Raw genomic sequence first — 8124 nt, forward strand, 5'->3', positions numbered from 1 at the left:
GGGCACCGCCAACTCAAGCACCGCTGAACAGGGCAAGCACCGCTGAACAGGGCACCGCCAACTCAAGCACCGCTGAACAGGGCACCGCCAACTCAAGCACCGCTGAACAGGGCAATCACAGCTGAACCGGGCACTGCCAACTCAAGCACCGCTGAACAGGGCAAGCACTGCTAGACAGGGCACCGCCAACTCAAGCACCGCTAGCCCATAAGCGGCTGGGGCACGAACGCAACTAGGACCGTCACGGGGTGAGTGATGCACTCTGGGCACCAGTCCCCCTCCAGAACCAGTGGAGACATGCATCCACTACCTCTGTCCTTAACAGGATGAAGCACTCTGGGCACCAGTCCCCCTCCAGAACCAGTGGAGACATGCATCCACTACCTCTGTCCTTAACAGGATGAAGCACTCTGGGCACCAGTCCCCCTCCCGAACCAGTGGAGACATGCATCCACTACCTCTGTCCTTGGAGACTGTTATCCACTTGAGAGACTGTGGCTTTGCACTCCCCAGGATGCAGCAGTGGGCAAACCACACACTGTAGAGACTTGAGAGACTGTGGCTTTGCACACCCCAGGATGCAGCAGTGGGCAAACCACCCACTGTAGAGACTTGAGAGACTATGGCTTTGCACTCTCCAGGATGCAGCAGTGGGCATGGAGCCCCCTCGTGGATCTGGCTTCGTGCACTCATCCGGCTGAGGTGCCCCCGCTTCCCTTCCCCCTGAGGTGCCTGTTGTATTTCTATCTGATGCCCCTGCAGTGTTCTCTCTGTTTTGATCTGGTATCGAGTGTGGGCCTCGCCCATGCATTTTGGGCCCAGTGGTCCACGGACTATGAATGGTGCAATACCTGGACTACTATTCTTGGTGTATATTTTGTTAATGGTGTATATATGTATATTTTTCAGTACTGCATTTTCATATATTACAATGATTACGCTCATTTCCTTTTGTCTTTGCATTCTTCCGGGGGGGTTGGGGGTGTAACTATCATGTATAGATATGTATTAGTGTTTGTGTTGTAGTGGGTGAGGGTGGGGGTGTTGCGTGTGTGTGTCCCTGTTTTTTGCCTCCCCCCTCCCCTGTGTCGTAGGTGCGGTACTCACCATGGTCTTCGCCGCCGGCGTTGGTGCTCCTGGTACAGGAGCAGGAAGACTATCGCAGGTAGGATTTGGAGTTCCGGGTCCATGGTGTCCTCCTTCCTTGTGGAGTGTGTAGAGGTGAGCGTTTTCCCTTTGAAAATCCTGTTTCCGCCGTGTTTTTATCTGCGGTGAATCCACCCCGGAAAAGGTGGCGGATTGGTAGGTTGTGATACTGTGGGCGGTACATTGTCCTCTGCCTGTCTGTTGGCGGTGACTGCCGCGCTGTTTGTTTGTACCGCCGTGGCGGTCTGAGTGTTAAAGTGGCTGTCTTTGTTGGCAGTTTCTGCCACAGTCGTAATTCCAAAATATTTTCCGCCGGCCTGTTGGCGGTCTTACCGCCGCTTTAACACCGCCCGCCAGGGTTGTAATGACCACCTAAGTCTTTTCAGAAGGGCAAAAGATGACAAGATAACGGGTCGGTGGAATGTCCAGTAATGGCTGATTTCTCCTTGTGTCACGTCGTTATATTAAAATTGTTGAACAAGTCTCTAATTTCCCATTGGGCAATATTTGGTGCATCGTTATCTTTGTCCAATAATCCGTCACTCACCTACTAGAATTTTCACCTAAGACAGTTCTCATGCAGTTTATTGGCTCCTGTGATTGACGTCTTCAATGGGTAGACTGTCAGGTAGGAAAAGTTACACTAGTCACTCCAGTCAGTAGTTCCATTGTCTTCCCTTGGTTCAAGCGACATTGTACCTGTTGCGAATTACACTGTTGCATTCGTCAAGAATGTCTCCTTGAGCAAGTCGGGTCTCATGATAAAGAATTTACTACGGTTACACACACATATCTCTAGCTTCTGGAAAAGTACAGTGTTGTGTCCTTCAGGAAAGCAACACATTGCACGTTAGAAAACACAGTTAATATGAGAACAAGAAGCTAGGCCCGAACCCTCGCTAACTAAGGCCCAGTGATTAATTTAGCAAACATTTATGCATAACTCTCAATGCTAATACAAAATCATACATGAATACATTATTAATTCATTATTAATTCGTTTTCATTAGTCATTGTATACATTGGTGGCCACTCCCCGTGGGCATATTTCAAACGTGTACATTATTATTATTCTAACACATTTTCTATGCAGCTTCATTATACATTATTTTGCAAGCTTTTCATGTTTGTATTAATTATAAAAGGTCACACTCCAACAATTGTAACCAATATTCATGAACAAACACAAAAATGAGCAAATGAAAACAAACAAGTCTACTTTTCCAAAGTGAACGCGAGGCAATGCAACCTAGGTGTTGCAATTTTAATAGCGCTTGAACCATTTTCGCTATAAACATTTTATGGATAAGATCTGCTTATTATGCAGCAGATAGGGGTTATGTGGGAGTGTGGCAAATTCATATTTGTGCATAAGATGCCATGGGATCACATACATTCAGATGTCCTGGGTTTTAAGGCATATTTGTGCAGTGTGGGTGCATTGGTCTGTCTAAAGTGTTGTATTATATATGTGTGTCAATAATGGGACAATCACACGCCTATGTTGTACCACAACTTTCTGCCTCAGGCTCTCTCATCCTTCCCAAATGCAGCAGTGTTAACAGACGTTCTGTCATGCTCCTAACAACCATGGCATTAATTCTCCCTTCGTATATGAGGGCTCTGTTCATTGCTGTTGATGGGAGAGTAAACAGCAGGCACAGTGATGATAGTGAATGTCTCACTCGCTATTGAGGACAGAGCACAGACAACATTCTCCATCAAGTGTCTACAGTCAGACTCCAATGGGAGAGGGCAAGTGGTGTAGTTTGAGACACCTGCCATCACATTGTTCCCCTGAGTGTCACAATAGTATGACAGATCTGCACCTGACCTCTCACCATCAGATACCTAAGATCCCTGGACACCAGAGTGAGGTGGGGAAAGCTGCAACTTGACTGAGAAAACAATGTTTGTGTCAGCACTATGCCATCACAGTAGTAAGCAGTAGAGATACTTGCTTGTGATTCATGATCATTATTGTAAAAATGTGTGGGGGAGCTGTAAACATTAAATTACTTAGAAAGCAAGACGGTAATCTTCTCTTTACCCTTTAATGCACTATTTAAAAAAACGTAGTAAACTTTAATAGCCTAGTAAACAAAACCACAAAACAAGTCACTGATAAATGGAATAGAGTCCTTCAATGGAAACCTCCCAACAGGAAGAAGCCACAGAGAACAGTGATTTCTAGGAAAGCCACTGTCTAAAATGGCTTGCGATCACACAGACAGGCTATTTATTATTAGATAACCCAATGTACACCTCACTACAGATTAAAACTGTTGAGCATGTTTACTCTGATCACAGGAACCTGTCACGATCACGAGATAAGGGCTAATGAATTCATCACGCCAAACCTCATATAAGATGTGATTAACCAAAACAGTTATTGACTGGTATCAGCAACAGGCTCGGGCATTTTACAGCATCGTTCCTAATCAGAAAGTAAGCTGTTTACAATTGCTGTAACATCTGTTGACTCTGAGAGGGCCTCATAGATGTTCCTCACTTTCCCAGACAGTGATTCGCAAAACTTCACATTGCTCAGTAGAGATAGTGGAACCTCTCTCTAAAGTGTCATGGTTCAGAAACAAGTTTACTATATGATAAACCTCTCTTGTGGAATTGGCAGATTGCTTAATCCTATCCGCAAGATAATTTGTGCATGCTTTCCGAATTGCATGATGGTACTTTCTCAGAGATGTTTTATATATCTGTTTGCTTACATAATCATATTTAGCTCTCCACTTCCTTTCATGTTTTTTACATTCTGTTTTAGTTGTTTTAACACCTCTGAAAACCACAGATTTTTGTTCCACAATGGCAGTCTTTTACTCAATTTTATCGGGATTAGGTCATCTAAATTCTTTGTGACACAGTTTTTAAATCCTTTATATGCTGTACATACCTTTGCATTATTCGTTACTACCAGGACTGATTTACCTAATGCTTACTCTCATCTGGCAGTATCTAATTTAGACCATTGCCGGGACATTTTAGAGTATGTAGTTCTTGCTATATCCTTTCCTACTTTTGAGATTGAAAACAGGATAATGTAATGACATGTCCTGGCCATTGGCAGGGACACCTCTACTGTCATATTGGAAAAAAATGGGTCTAAAATATGACCCTTCTCATGTGTTGGCAATTACACCAACTGATGTAGGTGGATTCAACGTAGATCATTCAAGAAGTTGACAACCTGCGCACAGCCCAAATTTTCTGCATGAACGTTTAGGCTACCCAATGCCGTGTAGTTAGCTGTCTGGAGGCCACTAGTATATCGGGCACCACTTTCATAAACTCTGCAACTGAACCGGGGAACTGATACATCAGCAGCCCTGAGAACGTAAACTTGTGGGAAAGCGTAACAGAAAAAGCCAAACTTTCACTTCCTGGGATTAGGATGGGGTAAATGTACATTCTAAGTCCTTCTTTACAATTATTACAACTCCTCCCCTTTTCTGATTACCCTGGTCGTGTCTGGCAATTCCATAGCTTGATGGCAAGGCCTCCGTAATATCAGGCCCACTTTCCTTCCTGAGCCATTTTCAGTTACAAAGAGAGCTATTGGTTGAGTTTCTTCTAAAAAGGTAACTACTTCTAGTCTAAGCTTGGGGAGGGATTTGCAGTTAACTAGGAACATGCGCCACTTAGGTATTGGCTGGCACATTTCGCTGCTTGACCCAGTGCCAAGCTCCATTGCTTCTTTTAGCTCAGGCATCTACGGGAAATAGTTACATACAAAGCATTGACCGGTAGTTTCGCCTGTTTCAGGAAAAGCCGACAGGTATCATCCAACTGTCTATTCAGGCTTTTCAGCCCTGTTGCTGAATATCTCTAAATTCCTAAATGCTCTACAGCCAAAAAGGCAGGGTTCCTGCTTCCCGTCCACTGTGTTCTCCATCTGCAGCTGCTTCACTGAGGGGTGTTCGTGAGGGCTACCCATCTCTCCTTCCACCTCCTACCTGATGTAAACATGTGGTGTTCTGTGAGCTGGGGCTATTGAGTGCAGGACTTCCCCTTTTCCACCCCTGCCCCTGACTGGATTAAATTCTGTGGGCTGCGGCTGTGTGAGGGTGCCTTGTTCTGGCAGGCGATACGGAATGGGGATGCCGTTGGCATGCCCTAAGTGGTCTGGACATTCTAGAGGTTCTCTGTCTACACCGGTGGAGGAGGGTCCGTTTGAAATGAGAGTGACGGGAATCTGGATCAGGTGCAACCAGGGTGTAGTGAACAACTTGAAGTAATGCTTGCACTCCACTGAACTGCTGTGGGCCAGCACCCTTTGAGGTCCATGCGTGGACCCTCATTGGTCCTCGGATGGACTCCTGAGCTGTGGTGGCATGTACCAGCATGGAATTGAAGACTACCATCGCTTGCTGCTTGTGCTACCCTACGGTAAGCATGCTGGCTGGAGTGTGCCCTTGTCCTTCCAGAGCGACAGTAACTTTGCAGATGAAGATGGGTTGTGACGTGCCCCCCCCATGCCACAACAAGCCCAGACAAAGATGGAACAATACACCACTCCAGCGGTGAATACTCTGGGAACTGCAAAGGCATCTCTTCCCACCGCAACTGGCCCATACCACGCAATCCTGGCAACCATCCTTAAAGCTATTCAGGACTCCAGGGAGGCAGTGGAATCTAAAGTGGATGGTGTCAAGATAGATGTCTCCCTCCTGTGCCAGGACCTTCAGATGGTGGCGGAGTGAGCGACAAGGCTCAAGCCCGGTCCTCAATGGTGGAAGATAAGATGCTGACCCTCAAGCGCCAGGTCTCCAAGCAGATCTCCACGATATCCATCCTGGAGGACCTGGTAGAAGATGCTAAAAACAGGCCCAGGAGAAACAATCTGCACTTCATTGGGTTACCAGAGGATGGAGGCTCCTGGGATGGATGGTTTTCTGGAGAAGTGGTTCTAGCCCTGGGTGCCGCTAGACAAGCAATCCTGTTTCTTTGTGGAGGAGAGGGCGTATCGTGCCCTAACTAAGAAACCTCCCCCAGGGCTCCTCCCACCTCGTGATAGCCTTATCCTCAATCATCGAGATGTGGATGTCATCCTTTGTGACGCCAGGAGTCATCAGGAGCTGCATTATCTCAGTACTAAGATCATGATCTTCCCAGATTACAATGGGGAGGGCCACAAGGACGCCACTCATTGGCAGACATTAAGCAAAAACTTCAGGCACTTAAGATTCAGTACATGTCTCTCTTCCCAGCTCACCTAAAAGTAATCTTCAATTCATCCACAAATTTCTTTGACATTACTGAACAAGTATGGGAATGGGTGATTGAGCAGTGGCCGCTCCAGCAGGCAGGGTCTTGGGGACTGGTGGAGTCTGTGGTGGTGGAGCAACCCCTGGCCCACCTCCACTCGGGTGCCCCAGAGGAAGAGTATCCACTCCAAGAGGGGCCAACCAAACCAGCATAAGAGACAGGGAGTGCTAAGCCTATCTCGTGCCTGGAGTGTGCCAGGAACCCTGGACCCTGAAACATCACTCTCTGACATCCCAGCTCTCCTCCAGGCTCAGGACGATGCACCTGACTTGCTTACTATAGCCCTGGTGGGTGGTGCGATCCGCAATGTACTGGTCATGGTGAGCTGACATCCACTGACATACCTCTCGTAGGAGGTGCTGTATCTATAACTGTTCTGTTGCGGGGTGGGGGCGATATGTGGAATGTTTTTCTGGAGTTTCCGTGCTGTTGTGTTGGTTCCTTGCATTCCTCTGATTTCACTGTCAGGCATTATAATTCTTCTAATGGGCGAACAGGACCCTCAGTCAGATTTCACCCCTTATTGGTTGATTTATGTTTACTTATTGGACGAATGATGCTTTAGGGCTGGAAGTACGGGGTGGGGATATTTGGGGGAGGCGTTTTCTCTTTCAGACACTCATTGCAAGCATCTTTTACCACAGAAATGTGCCTATACACTCTAGGCTCCATGGTGCAGTCTCCCGTCTCTGAGACCAGGGAGTGAACGGTCTACTTGACAGTACCATGTGAACGGTGGTACTGCGCTGTATAAAGCAGCATTGGCTGACATGTTCATGCTCCAAACTTCGCACCTCTTAGGTTCCTGATGCCCGTTCCTTGGCTGGTTTGGGCACAATCTAATCTTTCACGTCAGCTTCTCCAGAGGTTCGAGAGGGGTTGCAAACCTTCTACGCAAAATGTTCCCTTTGGCTGTGCACTCTTCCCACATTGACCCACAGTTTTTTTTTTATAGGGATTGAAGCCCATCTGGAGGTCAGGCATTATAATTTTATATTGTCCTACATCCCCCAGCATATGCTGCACTCAACATTGCAGGCACCTCAAACTTTTGTCGTGGCCCTTCCCCTGGGGACAATCCTGATAGGGGGAGACTTTTATGGAGTCCCAGACCGAATACGAGACATTTCCAAGGCCCCTCAGCCAGGTAGAACAGCGCGTTCTGCCCAGCTAACCTTCTGGGGGAACTCCATGGGCCTATGTGAAGCATGGAGATCGTGGAATCCCTCACAGCAGTCCTACACCCATGCCTCTGGGACACACGAAAAGGAGTCAAGAATAGACCAGATCTGGCCCCACAAGCGATCTCCTCGCATTGCAGTCCATACAGATCCTGCCGTGTGCCCATCCGCTTAGGATTGGGACTCTTTCAGGGCTCCCTTTGACCAATGCGGCACCTTAATGCATGGCACTAGATGGACCAAGACTGAGCTGATTTTGTGGAGGAGGAACCCTAGGCCTTCTTTAAACCGAACTGTAATTTGGTGTCCTGTGCCCGGAACCTGTGGGCGGCAAGCAAATCCACCTTGAGGGGTCTGATTAAAGAGTATGTGCAGAGGAAGGAGGAATGCCAACTGGTGAAGATAAGAGTGTTGGATGCTCAGATCCACAACCTAGAGTGGCAGGCCTGTGGTCAGGCCTCTGAGGACAATGAGCGCCTACTGGCACTGGTGAGGACTAAGCTGCAACATGTAT

Source organism: Pleurodeles waltl, chromosome 10, assembly GCF_031143425.1.
Source record: "Pleurodeles waltl isolate 20211129_DDA chromosome 10, aPleWal1.hap1.20221129, whole genome shotgun sequence".
In the NCBI taxonomy this organism is placed as follows: domain Eukaryota; kingdom Metazoa; phylum Chordata; class Amphibia; order Caudata; family Salamandridae; genus Pleurodeles; species Pleurodeles waltl.